Source organism: Stegostoma tigrinum, chromosome 19 (genome assembly GCF_030684315.1).
Source record: "Stegostoma tigrinum isolate sSteTig4 chromosome 19, sSteTig4.hap1, whole genome shotgun sequence".
Classification (NCBI taxonomy): domain Eukaryota; kingdom Metazoa; phylum Chordata; class Chondrichthyes; order Orectolobiformes; family Stegostomatidae; genus Stegostoma; species Stegostoma tigrinum.
Window position 1 is genome coordinate 10,017,191 of NC_081372.1, and position 17,203 is coordinate 10,034,393.

At 42.7% G+C, this 17,203-nt stretch overlaps 1 protein-coding gene across 4 annotated transcripts in view; it reads left to right on the forward strand.

Moving 5' to 3' along the window:
- Positions 1 to 7,996: 7,996 nt before the first annotated feature.
- The window catches only part of LOC125461518 (neurensin-1-like), a 37,025-nt gene continuing 27,818 nt past the window's right edge, over positions 7,997 to 17,203 (forward strand). For 2 of the 4 annotated variants that reach the window (XM_048550396.2, XM_048550398.2), the window contains exons 1-2: positions 7,997 to 8,399; positions 10,465 to 10,531. The gene's annotated coding sequence lies outside the window, so the exon portion shown is untranslated. The remainder of the gene's footprint in view (positions 8,400 to 10,464; positions 10,532 to 17,203) is intronic. The other 2 variants (XM_048550399.2, XM_048550395.2) reach the window with 2 other exon arrangements.

Genomic DNA, 17,203 nt, shown 5'->3' on the forward strand with positions numbered 1-17,203 from the left:
GCAGCATCTCAGGAGCACAAAAGCTGACGTTTCGGGCCTAGACCCTTCAATTTGTGCTCCTGAGATGCTGCTTGGTCTGCTGTGTTCATCCAGCCTCACATTGTATTATCTTGGATTCTCCAGCATGTGCAGTTCCCATTATATCAGACTGAGATGTCTGGTCAAACACGGACGTGTTGGACCATAGGGTCTGTCTTCATGCTGTATGACTCTATAACTCAGTGAACTACCCCAGATAAACCTAACCTAGTATCCCTCACTAGTAACGCAGAATACCACCAGATCGCAAGACTGATTGTTTGGATAAAACACGACAGTATTGGATGATAGTCCAACAGGTAATAGCCCAAAGGTACGTTTTATGTTTTTTAAACTGGAAAACAGGACCTTTGCTATCTGATATTAAACTCTGCAGAATTACTGACTGCATAACTGAAACCAGCCTGGAGACCTTGCAGGATTAGCATGCTAACACCCTGCCTCCTGACTTCATGTACACGGCCATCACTCTGCACCATTTACACTGCCCAGGAACTTATCTCTTACTGTTCATCAATGCTAGTATTCCCATCACATCCTCTTGTGAGCTGTGGGTGAGTCATAGACGTCATTCATTGCGTTACCATAGAAACCAGGCACATTAATCCCTTGTTCGCACATGTGGTCTGTGAAATTGGAAACTGAAAAATAAGCTGAGAAGCTTTAGGTTATACAGCTCTGACTAACTCACATACTGCACTATTGGGAGCAGCATGTTGTTGCAACATGAACTGCATGATATTAAGAATACAAGATCATAAGAAATAGGAGCAGGAATAGGCCATTTAGCCCTTCAAGGCTGGATCTACTATTCAATAAGTTCATGGATGCTTTGATAATGTTGTGAACTCCAGTTTCCTCAATGACCTGCATAACATATGGCACATTATATGTGAAGAACCTGTGTAATGCAGCTTTAAATATATTCAATAACCCAACCTCCTCTGTGTTTTAATAGATTATAGACTCTATGAGAGACCAAATGCTTTCTCATTCTCATCTTAAACAGGAAAGCTCTTATTTTGAAACTGGACCCAGTGTTCTAGATTCCTTCACAAGTAGAAACACCCTCTCAGATCTACCCCTCAAGTTCACTCTGAATCTTAGATACTTCAACAAGATCATCTCTTATTTTTTAAAATTCTATCTGGTATAGACTCAACTTTTCCTCATTAACAGCTCCTTTATCCCAGGAATTAGACTAGGGAATCTTCTCTGAACCTCTTCCAATGTGTATAAAAGTAACGCGACAGAAACGCAATACAGTTCGCGTGTATTCACCAATACACTGTGCAGTGATAGTACAACATTTAACACCCATCACTTCTGTAGCATAAGCAAACATTCCAAATGTCTTGTGAATTACTTGGTATATCTACTTCCCAACCTCTTATGATCCAAAAGTAAGGAAAACCTATCCCTCTGTAATATTACATTCTACAGTCTCTCTACTTTCAAACAATATTCTCCCTTTCTATTCCTTCCACCAATGTGGCAAATCTTGCAATTTCCCACTTAATACATAACCTAATTAACTCCCTTTGTCTTCCCCTCGCAACTTGCTTTCCCTCTTATCTTTGTTATCATCAGCAAATTTAGCGACAGTACATTTCAGTCTCTCCATCCAAGTCATTGATATAGATCAGAAACTGTCAAAAGCCCAGCACTGATGCCTGTTACCTTTTTCTAATCTGAAAATGAATGACTGATGGTGATCTAACCTGAGGATCACCATGCCTCACTTAAAGGAAGAGGTTGAGAAGAAGAATCCTTCATGGCAGCCTCAGACAGTGAGGGAATTGAACCCACTCTTTAGGGATCGCTCTGCATTGCAAACAACCCATCCAGCCAACCAAACTAACCAACACCCAGGCAAGTCCAATAGCCACTCTGAAAAGAAATGGATGCACAGATGACAATTCCTGCAACAACTCTTATCAAATAGCTAATCAAGAGCTTTTCTTGGAATTTTTACCATAATACAATGGATACCCCAACTATTTCTTGACCTGAGCTCTGCGTTAGGGCTAGAGATTGCTTACTGCTGTTGGGGTATAATACTTAAAAGGCAATTGCAAGGTTTGTAACTCAGGCTATCAAAGGTTTGTTGGTGTAGATGTTGAATGTTAAGATTTTTGAGGCTAGATCACTTCAAGGTGCACAATTCAGATACATTCAATGCAGCCTGTCAGACAAGAGCTTTCCCTGAAAAGGCTAATGACATATCAGTGACAGCCAGGTGGACAAGGGTTTAAAGTGATCTGAACTGTGGAGGAAACACTGAGATCAAAGCACTGTGATCCTGCCCAGTTCAAAACCAGGATATTGGGGGTCATGTCCTGCAGGTTCCCTCTGATCCACTCCACCTCAGGCTTACATTGATACATTTCAGATAAGCACCACTTTCTGGAGTTGTTAATTCCAATCCTGGAGGTTTCCCAGCAAGACATCTTGTCACTACTCACCTTTCATTTCTTGGAATGTATACAATATTGTTGTAGCTAACAATTATTTATCTCCAGCGGGTTATTTACAACAATCTTCTGAAGATTCCTGAGTAACGATGAATGGTTGACAACCCCAGGAAATATACAAGCTCTTCCAGAGAGTATAAGGTTATGGTCAGGGGTTCCTTTCATTAACTTCTGGATCTTTCCAAACCATCCTTTCGAGATCTCAGCTGGATCAAGCAGGAAGTCCATTTGATGACAAAGTCATGCCAACCTCATCGATCTTAACGTTCCAATACCATCATGCACCCACCCCAGCACTTCCCCCCTCAGCCCCACCTCTGGGGTAAATAACTCAAAGCTGTGGAAGAGGTTACAGGCTGACGAACAGTCTGACAGGCTGTAGTTGGAACAGGAATAGGCCATTCTGTTCCTCAAGCCGGCTCCACTATTCAATGGGGTCATGATTGATCCAACACTCCTCATGCCCTCCTTCCTGCCCTTTTTCCATAACTCTGGTTCCTCTACTTGAACACTTGATCTAGGAAGCACAGGCTACACTAGTCATAGGAGCAGATGCAGGCCATTCAAGTTGGCTCCTCCATCCTAGATCATAGATGACTACCACCTCAAAGCTATCCCTTGATGTCACTAGTAGTTGGAAATCTAAATCTCCGTCTTGAATTTGTTTAATGAATGAGCTTTCACGTCCCTCTGGGGCATAGAATTCCAAAGATTCACCATGCTCTGTGTGAAGATGTTCTTCCTTACCTCAGTCCTCAATGACTTGCCTTTTAAAGGGAGATTTTATTCCCTGCCACTAAACTCCACGGCTAAGGGATCATCCTTTCTGAATCCATCCTGTCCAGGCTTCAAGAATTTGGGGATTGCCTGTCATTATTCTAAACTCCAGAGAGGCCTTGTCTCCTTAATTTCTCATCACATTGCAGTCCCACTATCCCAGGAACTACTCTAGTGAACCTCCACTGCACTCCTATAATAGCAAGTACATCTGTCATTAGGCAAGGGGATCAAATTTGCGCACAATACTACAGATCCAGCCTCACCAGTGTCCTGTAGAATTGGGGCAAGACTTTCTTTTTATTCATCTATGAGAAATATGCATCATTGGCTTGGCCAACATTTGTTACGCATCCTTAATTACCCTCAGATTGGTGGGGGTGAACTGTCTTCTTAAACTGCTGTAGTCCCTGGGGTCCTTGACACCCACAGTGATGTAAGGGAGGGTGGTCCAGTGACCATGAAGAGACAGTGATGTATTTCCAAGTCACAATAGTTTGGGGCATGAAGGGGACCCGCAGGTGGTGGTCCTCCCATGTATCCACTGCCCTTGTCCTTCTAGAGGTAGAGACTGCAAGTTTGGAAGGAACTGTCAAAGGAGTTTTGATGAATTACTGTGGTGCATCTTCTAGATTGTACATACTGTTGTCAATATGCATCGACAATGAAGGGAGTGAAGGTCAGAGATGGTTTGCCAATCAAGTGGACTGCTTTGTCTTAAAGGCTGTCAAACTTATGGATTGCTTTTGGAACTGCACTCATCGAGGGAAGTGGAAACTATTCCATTATACTGCGGATTTTTACCTTGAACATTGTGAATAGGCGCTGGCGAGTCAGGAAGTGAGTTACACACTATAGATTTCCTAGCCTCTGACCTACTCTGGTCATCACAGTAGATGCGTATATATATTTATATGTGTATGTGTGTGTATGTGGCTGCTCCAGTTCTTCTTCTGATCAATGGTAACCCCTGGATGTCGAAGATTTCTTTGCTCCTATTCTCAAAACCTCTTGCAATAAAGGCCATGTGCCTTCTGAAAATATTCCTGCAACTCCATGCTATATTTCAGTATGTTATGAACAAGGACAATAGTTTGTTGCAGCCCCTTTTTTTAAAGAATAATTGGGAGAGGACGGGGCTAGATAGAAACCAGAAAGATAGATACCACCGGAAAGTTTTGGAGTCACCAACACACCACAAAGAACAGGTCACCCTCTTCTACACCAGAAGCTAATATCTCTCAGGGTGCCAACCCTAAGCTGAAGCTTTGAAATGCCACTCGCCAGGAGTGTCTGGAGTGGCAATCTCTTGATTGGGACATGGGAATGCTAACCATTAAGCCAAAGGCCAATCTCTTATGCATTCACATCAAACATCTAAACTGAACAGGTTTCCAGGGTAACAATTTGGTCAACTCAATTGTGAGACAGTTCAGTCATATACTTAAGAGAAAGTGCTCTTAATTAATGCTAAAGGTCCACCGTACCATAACCAACATGGGGAATTGGCTGGCATCAACCAATGAAAAACCAGAATCTTTTAAATATGTCCCAGAAGCACTGATGCTTTACAAGGTGCAAGTCAACTCCTGCTCCAATTTCTTATGTCATATGCCTTTGCTGTGTAATGCAGGTTCATCACAATGTAATGGGACAAAGGACGGCAGGTGCAATGAATGCTACAGCTGGGATAAGAATCAAAACCACCAAACTGTCAATTGTAATGAGGGTCGATGCCATCGCAAAGAGGGTAATGGTGTCAGATTTCTCATCTAATATCCAGGACTAGATATGCAGAAACTTCCCCAAGTTGAAAATTGGGAACATCAAAGCTGTTGTTTTCAGATCCCATTCCAATCTCCATTCGTTAAACACCTAATCTATCCTACCCCCAGCAACAAACTGAGATTAAGCCAGTTTGTTTGCAACCTTGGGGTGACATCTGACCCTGAGATGAGCTTCTGACTTTGTATTGTACTAACACAAAGACCACTTACATATCTGCATCTCAGTCATGTCACACAACTTCACTCACCTACTGCTGAAAAACTCATTTCAGCTTCGGTTATTCCTGGACTCATTTATTCCAATGCACTCCTGGCTGGTATCCCATAGTTATCAAAAGTTCTGCTGCCTGTGTTTTCCTTGGTACCAAGTCCTCTTTTCCCTATCACTTCTGGCTTCGTTGAACTACATTGGTTTCCGGTCAAGCGACGTCTTTTTTTAAAAAATTCTCCACCTGTTTTCCAGATCCATTCACATCTCCCTCCTTCCTATTTCTGTATAGTTTGACCTCTTAAGGATCGTCACCATTGTGCTTTCAGTTACCTGGTCATTAAGGTTAACTATGGGATTGCTTCCATGCATCTTTCACCACTCTACCTTGCTTTTCTTCCTTAAGGCATTGCTTGAAACGTCCTTTCACGGCCAAACTTTCAGACACAATGCCTTGAAATGTTTTACTATATTATCGGCAATGCTTAAATGTAAGAGGTTGCTGATTTTGGATGAATGTTATTCTGACATGTCAAATGCTAAGCTAGTCATATTAATTAGATAAAATGTGATAAAATTGACAATTGTCTTGGGGGGATGAACTGGATAATTTCTGGAATAGGACAACAATGTTCTATCGGGTAATTATCGTGCTCACTTGTTGTGGACAAATTAGCTGCAATGCATCTGACACCAGAGCGACAATAATTCTTTTGAAAGGATTTCCTTTTTGGTTGGAGAGTACTTTGGGATGTTGAAGTTGTGAAAGGAGGCATATAAAAGTGAGTCTTTTTCTTTCTTCAGTGATTATATACAACTGGATGGAGTAACATGCTGACATACAGTACTAGGAGGGGAGATTGCCTTGGACTGCCATATACATTAGGGAAAAATGTGATGTGGTAGTGGTACTGTTACTGGCCTAGTAATCCAGAAAACCAGGGTACTGTTCTGGGGATATGGGTTCAATCCCCAGCATGGAGGATGGTAACATTTGAATTGTAATGGAGTGGTAATGGATCTGAGCACCAAGTATCACAAAGGTGTATGATAACATGTCTGAACTGGTTTGTTTCATAAATAAAGGTGCACCTATGTGCAGTGTTGAGCAAAACTGTATTACTTAGATAAAAATGTGAGGCTATGTACTTTTCAGGAAAAACAGAGGAGCTGAATATTATGTAAACAGAGAAAAACAGCAGAACACTGCAGGACAGGGGATTTTGGGAGTTCACGGAAAGCTGGTATTCAAGTTCTGCAGGGAAGGGAAATGAAAAGTTGGTCTCCTCCTGTTCCTACTTCTAAGTTTATTTCAAAGGGATAGGAGTATAAAAGAAAGGGATGTATTGCTAAAACTGTACAAGGCATTGAATAGAGCACAGCTAGAATACTTTGAACTGTTTTAGGCCCCTTGACTGAAGAAAGATATGCCAGTATTGGATGCAGGCAAAAGGATGTTGCCTGGTCTGGAGCGCAGGCCCTATGAAGAAAGGCTGAGGGACTTGGGTCTGTTCTCATTGGAGAGAAGGAAGCTAAGAGGGAATTTAATAGAGACATACAAGATGATCAGAGGATTAGATAGAGTGGACAGTGAGAGTAGTTTTCCGAGGATGATGACTTTAGCTTGGACAAGGGGGCATAGCTAGAAATAGAGGGGTGATAGATTTAAGACAGATGTCAGAGGCAGGTTCTTTACTCAGAGAGTGGTAAGGGTGTGGAATGTCCTGCCTGCCAATGTAGTTAACTCAGCCACATTAGGGGCATTTAAACAGTCCTTGGATAAGCATATGGATAATGATGGGATCATGTAGGGGGAGGGGCTTAGATTAGTTCATGTCAGTGCAACATTGAGGGCCGAAGGGCCTGTTCTGCGCTGTATTGTTCTATGTTCTATGTTCTAAGACTCCTTGGCTGATCCATGGCATGAGCAGACAGTCTCGTGAAGAGAGGTTGAGTAAGATGGGCCTGTACTCATTGGAATTTAGAAGAATGAGACATAACTTTATTGAAACATTCAAGATTCTTGGGAGACTTGACAGGGTAGATTGGTGAGATTGTTTCCTCTTATGGAAGAGACTAGGACCAGACGGTGTAATCTCAGAATGAGTGGTCACCTATTTAACAGAGAAAAGGCAGAATTTCTTCCCTCAAAGGTTTGTGATTCAGTGGGGTGCATTAAGTATGTTCAAGGCGAGATTGATAGATTTTGAACAGTTGGGGAATGAAGGGTTATGGGAAAGGGCAGGAGAGCGCGGATGAGGATTATCAGATCAACCATAATCTCAGTTGACTAAATGGGCTGAATGGCCTACTTTCACTCCTATGTCTTAAGGTACAATATAAATTATTGTTGCATCATTTGACTTTTACAGGATAGTAATGTAAATGCTCAGTTGAAGCATTCGAAGGGGCAATGGATGATTGCTTGGATAAGATTAGTGCGGAAGAGTAACAGGAAACGGCAGCAGATTGGCACTAGGTCATGATGTCCCTTGACAGAGCTGGTGCAGACACGATGTGTCCAACAGTCTCCTTAGCCCTAACAAATCTGTCGTTCTGTGACATGAGGCGGGTGAGGGGAATGATGCCTGTTTTTGGAGCAACACTGTGGAAGAAATCTCAGCTGTCAGGCAGGAAACGAAATCCGGGAATTTGCAATCCTGCCCTAGTTAACTTCCAGAAGTCGCGTTTTGTTTGAACAGGATGCATTTTCCCTTCGACTCTCAGAATAAAATAAATGGAGGGGGGGCATCGTTTTCCAATGTACGCGCCCACTTCTGGAAGGAAAGAGCCGAGGGGACAGGAATTGCATAACCTAATTAGTTCTGGTGCTTCCTGTACGTCTGCACGGTGTTGAGGTGGGCAGCAGACATCAGCTGCTCAGTGTGTGTGTGTGGTGTGGATGTGTTTGTGCTTGTGAGCGTGTGGATGTGTGAGTGTGGATGCAAATGTGTTCTCCCAGTGTGGAGCTGCCAGATTGCAGGTGCAGTCTGCCACAAGAAAGATTCATCTCCAGCTAGAGCCCAGGGCTGATCCTCATCTGGCATTTCGGGGCCGGTGGATGGAATCGCCGCTGTGTTAGCCAGCAGTTTCACAGCTCTTGTGCTGCAACAGGTAAAGCATGCCGGAGAGTGAGAGCAGGAGCCGCCTCGCTCCCTCTTCAATTCTCTCTTTTGTTTGTCTTTGTCTCTCTGCCTGATCCCTCTCTCTCTCCATGTCTGTCTCAGTTCATAGCAGCGCCAGTCAAAACGTGGAAGTTTTAATTTTGATGTCTGTCAGTAAAAATAAGACAGCGTGAAAGGCATGCAGTTCTGAACTATATTTATTTTGATTTGTGCTTGTGGTTGAAATGATTTTTTAAAAAAATATTGCTTTCTATAGAAAGAGCTGGACAAATCTTTCTGGATGGAGGTCTGAGATTTCTCTCCCTTTGTTTCTCATTTATTCCGGTCTGTAATTCAGGCTCTTCCCACTCACTGTTCAGTCTTGTAATGGCTTTTCAATTCTGTTTGAAAGGTTTCAGAAATTTCCAACATTTGCAGCTGATTTTTATTTTTTACAATTGTTTAATATCCTGAGGCTTTTTTGACACTTTTGCCTTTTTAACATCATTCTTTACCTAAAGTTCTCGCCATCTCTCCGCTCCCCAAAATCATTTTCTCTCCCAATATAACTCTGTCCCTCCAAACTCTCTTTTGCCCATTTATTCTCATGCCTCCCCTTGCCTCTCCCTGTCTTACTTCACATTCTTTCCTCTGTATCTCCAGGATGCATAGGCCTTCCATGGAACTGTGTCGTAAGACTCAGCAGAATCAAACCAGGGTTAAATGAATTAGATTATAGGGAAAGGTCACTCTGACTGGGCTTGTATTCCCTTAAGGATAGGAGATTGAACATTGATCTAATCAAGATGCTGAAGATGAATGTAGGAGCTGATAGGGTGGATAAAGAGAAACTGTTTTCTCTGCTTCTGGAAGAGACCAGAACAAGGGAAAGTAACACTTGAAATTAGGATAGGTAGTTTATGGGTGATGTATTTAAACACACAATGAGAAATCTGGAAAATGCTCCCTACCAATAAATTGCGAGGCTGGGTCTGTGGAAAATTCCAAAAGTGATTGTGGATAGATTTTTATTTAGCACAGCTATTGAGGGATATGGAACCAAATTCATAAATGCGCAGGTTAAGTGAATTGGCCATGCTAAATTGTCCAGTGTCCAGGTTTGTTACATTAGCCATAGGAAACACAGGGTTATAGGATAGGGTAGGGGATGGGTTTGGGTGGATGCTTCTCCGAGCATTGGTGTGGACTCAATGGTCTGAGTAGCCTGCTTCCACAATGTAGGGATTCTATGACCTATGATCTCTAAAGGCAGGTTGATGGAGTTAGATCAGGCATGATCAAATGGAATTTTGAAAATATTCAGTTCTAGGATGTGGGTGTCATAGCTGGGCTAGTTTTTATTGCCTATCCTTAATAACGCAGAGGACAGTTAGGAATCAACGATATTGATGTGTGCCTAGAGCCACATGCAGACCAGAGCAAAGTTCTTTCCCTAGTGGTGTACAACTTTCTTTTTGCATGACAATCAACAGTGGGTGAAATGATCGCAATGAAGCTAAGATTTTTATTCCAGATTTTTATTGAATTCAGATTTCACCAATTGACATGGTGTGGGCTCAAACCCAAGTGTCCAAAGCACTAGCCAGGCACTGCCCAGTGATGGCTGAATGAACTCAGAGGGCTGAATGGCCTCTTCTAGTGTCTATGTAAGTTAAAGTTCAGGGTGTGTGAAAGATGATTTTCACCAAACTCCTGCATCTCTTCATTCATGTGCTGAAGGAGTTGGAATAGCTGAACAAGATGTATTTGTTTGGGAGGAATTAACTAACAAAGCCAAGCCTTAGCATTCAATGCATCCCAGTAACAGTTAAATCTGTTTGTACATTCTGTTCTGCACTCAGGTGCATGCCTCATCTCTCCTTCCTCTGTATTCAGCTCCACATGACACCTTTTCACAAATAATCTATTACATTTCTTCTTTCCAATGGCCTCTTGTTGATTTTGATTGCACTAATTTGCTCCTTCATTATTTCCATTTTAATTATGTCAATTGACCCCACCAGCTGTTTTTGCTTTGCTTCTTACTTCACCTCCACGTCTTTCTTTCTCTCCAGTTCCTTGTAATTATATAAGGGAACATTGTGGACTGAGGCCAGTATTGTGAATGATATTGAAAAGCAGGTATGTACTGTTTACTAAATTCAAAAAAGTACTCTTCAAAATTCAGGTTTATAAATATATATAAAACATAGTGTCTGTTTTTGTATATGTGTGTTTTATCGATACTGATGTTTGATATAAGTATAATTGTCTGTCTGTATCTATAACTCAATACATCTATCTAAGTCTGTCTGTCTCTGGCTGTCAAGTCTGACTCATTCACAGTTGCTCACACACATTTTGATTGAACATTTTGGCAATGAGAATCCTTCTGTTTGATAATTTTGGAAGAAAAAGAAAACAGAAAATTGTACCTTATCCTGACACCAACTCACAGTAAAGATACAATAACCGAAATCTTTCCTTTTAGCAATATTTCCAGCAATAATCTGCCTCAATCTCAATGATGTCTTGTCTATTTAACCCTTGCTTTCTGTGCGCATGCACAGTACAAATCTTTTAAACTTGATGGAGGTTCATGTCTCATACAGAGAGCCGAATGCACCATACACATTCTGGACAAGAATTTTTTGCTTGTGGGGAACATATTATTTCAGGGAGTGAGAAGGATGGGGGTTCAAGTCACAACTTTATCACAGAACCCCAGGTGGCACTCACAGTCCAATAGGATAAAATGCTCCCATCTCATATGAACATCAAACATGCTATAGTGCAACTTGAAAGAAGAGCAGAGAAGCTGTCTGACATTTATTCCTTGCAAAACAATATTCAGCATGTGCACAAATTGCTGATTGTGCGTAAGTAGGTGTGACAGATCCCTGCAGTGACAGAAATGAACACTGTAAAGCACGAGGTTATGAAAAGTATTGTGTTCAATTTCTGTCATTTTGTTTTGCCAATATGCCTGGTCGACATTCTGTAGACATCAGGGTGAATAGCAACTCGCCTATCACTACAACCATTTGTCCTGTGCTGTTATCTGTACACAACATGCCTCATGTTCCCCAGCATGTGATGTTATGTCAGACCTACACAATCCTACAACAGTGCCTGATGCACATATAGAGTTAACCTCTAACTGAAATGTGCTGTGTGTATCTGCGTGTCCACGGCACATAAGGTTCTTTGCTAATCTGCCAATCAAAGGCTTTGTCTGCAGGATACTACCATATTGATATGTATATAGTCCCCCTCTGAATATCAGAATATGTGTCAATTCAGGAAAACAGTCAAAACTGCACAACTGCTTCAAAATAAATCAGTCAAGTTATAAAATTTAAATTATGGCCAGGTGGTAATTCTATCTAACATATTGCATTTCTTTTACACTGGGTAATAGGACAGAACTGTCAAGATTTGTGGATGTGGTGTGTTGGCCAGGAGTCATGTCACCCCATGTTCTGAATAATTTACAGTCAACTGAAGGCAGTTCAACAATCTTGAACATTTTTAGCATTAGGTTTATAGCAATATACAAGCCATAAAAACCTATCTCTCTTCCTCAAGGAAAAGTCAGACTTGTTTTTTACCATGGAATCCCACCAGCTTGCTACGATATATCTGGAAACTCCTAATTTCCGAAATGACCAGAATGCTGTCTGTGTAGAGATGTCTCCTTCTCATCCTAACCCAAACATTAAAATCCTATGTTTCTCATACCCTTTAGGAGTCATATCAAATCCCATCTCTTGAACCTGTCCTTTGGTCTTTCTTCCAATGCAAGTCCTAAGACCATAAGACATAGGAGCAGCAATTAGGTCTTTTAACCCATCGAGTCTGCTCTGCCATTCAAGGCTGTCAAGTTTTCCAACCTCGTTCTCCCACTTTCTCCCCGTAACCCTTGGATCCCCTTGATATTCAAGAACCTATCTATGTCTGCCTTAAATATACTCAATGACTTGGCCTCCACAACCTTCTGTGGCAATGAATTCCATAGATTCACCACTGTCTGGCTGAAGAGCTTTCTTCTCATCTCCATTCTAAAGGGTCTTCCCTTTACTCTAAGCCTGTGCCCTCGGGTCCAATCTCTCCTGCAAATGGAAATCTCCTTCCCAGTTATCTGTCTGTGAAGCTTAATGGGCTTATTTTCATAAAAGAAGGAATTGTATAGAATGGCATAGCATTTACAGCCGAGGAACAGGCCATTGAGCCCAACTTGTTGACATTGCTGTTTACACTCCACATAAGCATCCTTTCCCCACTATTTGGCTCATCCATTTGTCCAGTGAGTTTTTACTGCTTGGATTTGGAGCCTGAGTTTGGTAATCTTCCCAATTAATTCACACTTTCACAAGCGTGAAAGCCTCAGAACATAGAACAGTACAGCCCAGGAACAATTTGTCCAGTTCCTGCCTAATACTGATGTAATTAGCCTCCCCTTAGTTTAGCATTTTCGCCCAAGGACCAATCTTGCCCTTATCCATGACTGTCCTAAAACTTATGGAATTATGGTCACTGATCCCAAAATGCTCACTCACTGAAATTTTGATCATCTGGCCAGGCTCATTGCTCAATACAAAGACTAATACAGACCCTGCCCTAATTGGACTTTCTACATATTGTTTCAAGAACTCTCCCTGGATGCACCTGTGCATCAAATTCTGTGCCATCTAAGACCCTGATACTAAAAGAATCTCAGTGAATACTGGGGAAATTAAAATCCCCCTACAACAACCCTGCTGTTTTACATTTTTCCAAGATCTGCTTACATATCTGTTTCTCTATCTCCCCACTGATTATTGGGAGGCTTATAGCATAACCCCATCATAGTGGTTGCATCTTCCTTATTCCAGAGCTGTACAGATAATGTCTTGCTGGATGAGCCCTCCAGGATGTCCTACCTCAGTCATCAGTACTGCAACCCCCGCACCCCTTTTATATCCTTCTCTATCATGCCTGAAACATCTAAACCCTGGAACATTGATCTGCCTGCTGCCTCAAACAAGTTTCTGTAATGGCTACCGCATTGTGATCCCATGTACAAATCCAGGCTGTAAGTCTGTTATACTCTTTGCATTAAAATAAATACACTTCAGTTCACTAGTCCTGCTGTGATCATTAACCTGGCCCTGCTTGTTCTTCTGATTAGGTTTCCTTGATTTGGCTACCCTGTTCTCTACAAACACTCCACATGCTGACCAACTGCTCTGGTACCCAAACCCCTCTCACAATAGTTTAAATCCTCTTGAGTGATACAAGCAAATTCCCCTGCCAGGATATTGGTGTCCTTTTCAGTTTGGGTACAACATGTGCTTCTTGTATAGGTCCCACCTGCCTGAAAAGATCCCAGTGATTCTTGAAGCTCTCGTTCCTACACCATCTCTTTAGCCACACATTCAACTGTATTATCTTCCTATTCCTAATTCACTGAACTCTCTTTGTGGGACCTCATCTCTCTTCCTCCCTATGATATATATATCAATATGGACCACAACCTTTGGCTGTTCACCTTCCCCTTTTAAATATCCTGTGCTCACTTTGAGACATGATGTGGAGATGCCAGTGCTGGACTGGGGTGGACAGGGTCAGAAATCACACAACACCAGGTTGTACTCCAACAGGGTTGTTTGAAATTTAAAATAAATCTATAAACTGGTGTCGTGTTATTTCTGACCTTGTTCACTTTGAGACATCATTCACCCTAGCACCGGGGGGGTGACTCAGCATTCTGGAAGCTTGCTTGTGGCCACAGAAACACCTATCTGTGCCCCTTACTATCGAGTCCCTATTATTACTGTTCGCCTGCACTTCAACCATCCCTCCTATACGACTGAGCCAACCATTGCTGCTACTGCTTTCCCCCAGAGGCGCCATTCTTCCCCAATAATATCCAGAACAGTATTCCTGTTTGAGGGCGGGGGAATGACCTCAGGGTCTCCTGCACTGCCTGCCCACACTTACCCATCTTCCTGGTGGCCACCCAACTCTTCTCTGTCTGTGTAGCCCTTCCTGTTGGTGTGACCAGCTCACTAAACATACTATCCACGACATTCTCACTCTCTCGGATGCTCCAATGTGAGTCCATTGGCAGCTCCAGGCATTCCATACAGCAGCTGCAGCTGAACACACTTCCTGCATACAGAGTCACTATGGTGACTGGAAGTGTCCCTGATTTCCCATACATTGCAGAAGGAACATTCCACCTGGCCAGGTTCTCCTGCCATTGTGAACCTTAATGACTAAATAAACCTTACTAACTACAGAAATATGATCTACAGTACAGCCTTACCGTCAACTACTGAACTCAGATTTTTCACTCTTGCTCTCTATTCCTACCAAACCACATTGGAAACAGTAAGTAGGTTATAATTTACTGTCCTCCTGACACGACTCACTCACCTATAGATCTGGGTCTTGAGAAGCCAAGCTGACATCTCTTTTTGAGTCGTAAAGTCACCTCTGGAGATCTACCTTAGATTTCAGTTCCACCCCCGACATGCTCCCAATTCAGACTGACCCCAGTCCCACCCTGACTGACCCTTGCCCCTACCCTGACTGACCCTTGCCCCTACCCCGACAGACCTCAGTTCTGCCCCGACGGACCTCAGTTCTGCCCTGACGGACCTCAATCCCACCCTGACTGATCCCAGCCCCACTTTGACTGAACCCTCCTCCTGCCCTGGCTGTCCCCTCCTCCCGCCCTGGCTGTCCCCTCCTCCCGCCCTGGCTGACCCCTCCTCCCACCCTGACTGACCCCTCCTCCCGCCCTGACTGACCCCAGTCCTGCCCTGACTGACCACAATCCGACCCTGACCCTAGTCCCACCCTGACTGAACCCTGCTCCCACCCTGACTGACCCCAGTCCTGCCCTGACTGACCCAGTTCTTCAGGTATTTATCTGGTATCTCTTACCGCTGGTCAGCCCTAGGTTTGCTGTGCTGTGCTTCTGCACGTTTAACCCAGCCAAGTGAATATATCTTTTCCTTTTTTACCATCCTCCCTCACATATCCTTCTCCTTTCCCTTCAAATGTATCCACATAAATGTATATGATCACGTTTCCTACTGCCACTTTATTTTAAGCTGTTGATGGAGACAGGCAGTAGTAATTTAAAGTCACTTCTTGTGTATTAACTATGGCGTAGATAGATCTATCTCCAGCTCAGCAAAAAACTGAAGCCCAGAGTAATAAATACACAGAACATTGCAGTTTTATTTTTAGTTACTTGTCATGAAGCCAAAATAAAGATAGAGCAGAACTTGAACGTGAAATAACTATAAAAAATAGGACCAGCTCTGATTAAAGTGGTAGCATCTAATGTTTCAACAAATACAGTGGGTGGAGAAATAGAGAGGACCAAAGCAGCTCACAACTTATCTCATAAATACATGTCATCATAGATGTTAATATCAGCAAGAACTCCATTTGGAGGCACTATAGTCTATCTGGTGAGGTTCAGTATAGTGTATTAATGTAGTGGTATATTTAATTTGGATCTAAATAGAGCTGCTGCACTTGGAGTCATAAAGTTATAAAGCACAGAAACAGGCCATTCAGCCCAATCGTCCATGCCAACCAGTTTTCCTAGACTAAACCAGTCATCTTTGCCTGCATTTGGCCTGTATCCCTCTAAATCGTTCCTATCCATGCACCTGTCCTGGCCTTTTCAATGTTGTCATTGCACCAGCCACCTCCTCTGGCAATTCATTCCAAACGCATACCACCATCTGTGTGAAAAAGCTGCCTTCTAACTCTTTCTTCTCTCACCTTAAATCTATGCCATCTAGTTTTGGACTCCCTTACCCTTGGGGGGAAAAGACCTTGGGTTTTCATCCTATCCATATCCCTCATGATTTTATACACCTCTACAAGATGACCCCTCATCTTCCTACACTCGAGGGGAAGAAGTCCTGGCGTATCCAACCTCACCTTACAATTGAAACCTTCCAGTCTCCGCAGCATCCTTGTAAATTTTTTTTGTATCCTTTCTGGTTTAATAACATCCTTCATATAGCAGGGTGACCAGAATTGTACTCAGTGCTCCAAACAAGACCTGACCAATGCCTTGTACAGCCATAACATAATGCTCCAATCCCTTTACTTGGTGCTCTGACTGATGAAGGTAAGCATGGCAAACACGTTCTTCAACACCCTGTCTATAGGGGACTCAATTGTAAGGGGAATAGACGGGCATTTCTGTGGCCCCAAATGAGACACCAGGATGGCATGCTGCCTCTCTGGTCGAAGGATGTCTCAAAGCAGATACAGGACATCCTGCAGGGGGAGGGTGAACAGCCAGTGGCCGTGGTACACATTGGTACAAATGACATAGGTTTTAAAAAAGAGGGATTGAGGTCCTAAAGGCAGATTATAGAGAGCTAGGAAGAAAGTTAAGAAGTCAAAGTTAAGTAGGCCATTCAGCCCCTGGTGCTGCTCCAGCATTCAGTAAGATCATGGCAGTAAGGTTCTAGCCTCAACTTTACATTTCCATTCGACATTACACAGTCAAAATGACTTGTGTCGTGACCCCCTTCCTGAAGTCACCTGTAGCTATAGGAAGCGCAGCAAGAATGACTTAGAATTACTAATGCACAAAAGAGTTGCTCACACAGCTTGCTTGCACAATCATGATAACCTGATCGGTGTGACAAAACATGGTTTTATCACCCTTCTTATAGGTTTCTCTTTGAAGAATATCTCCCTGACCTTCACAGGCAATGAAAAACCTATTAACAAAGCCTTCATATATTAAACTTCATAAATCTTAATCTTGTCCACACAAGCGTTGAGGCA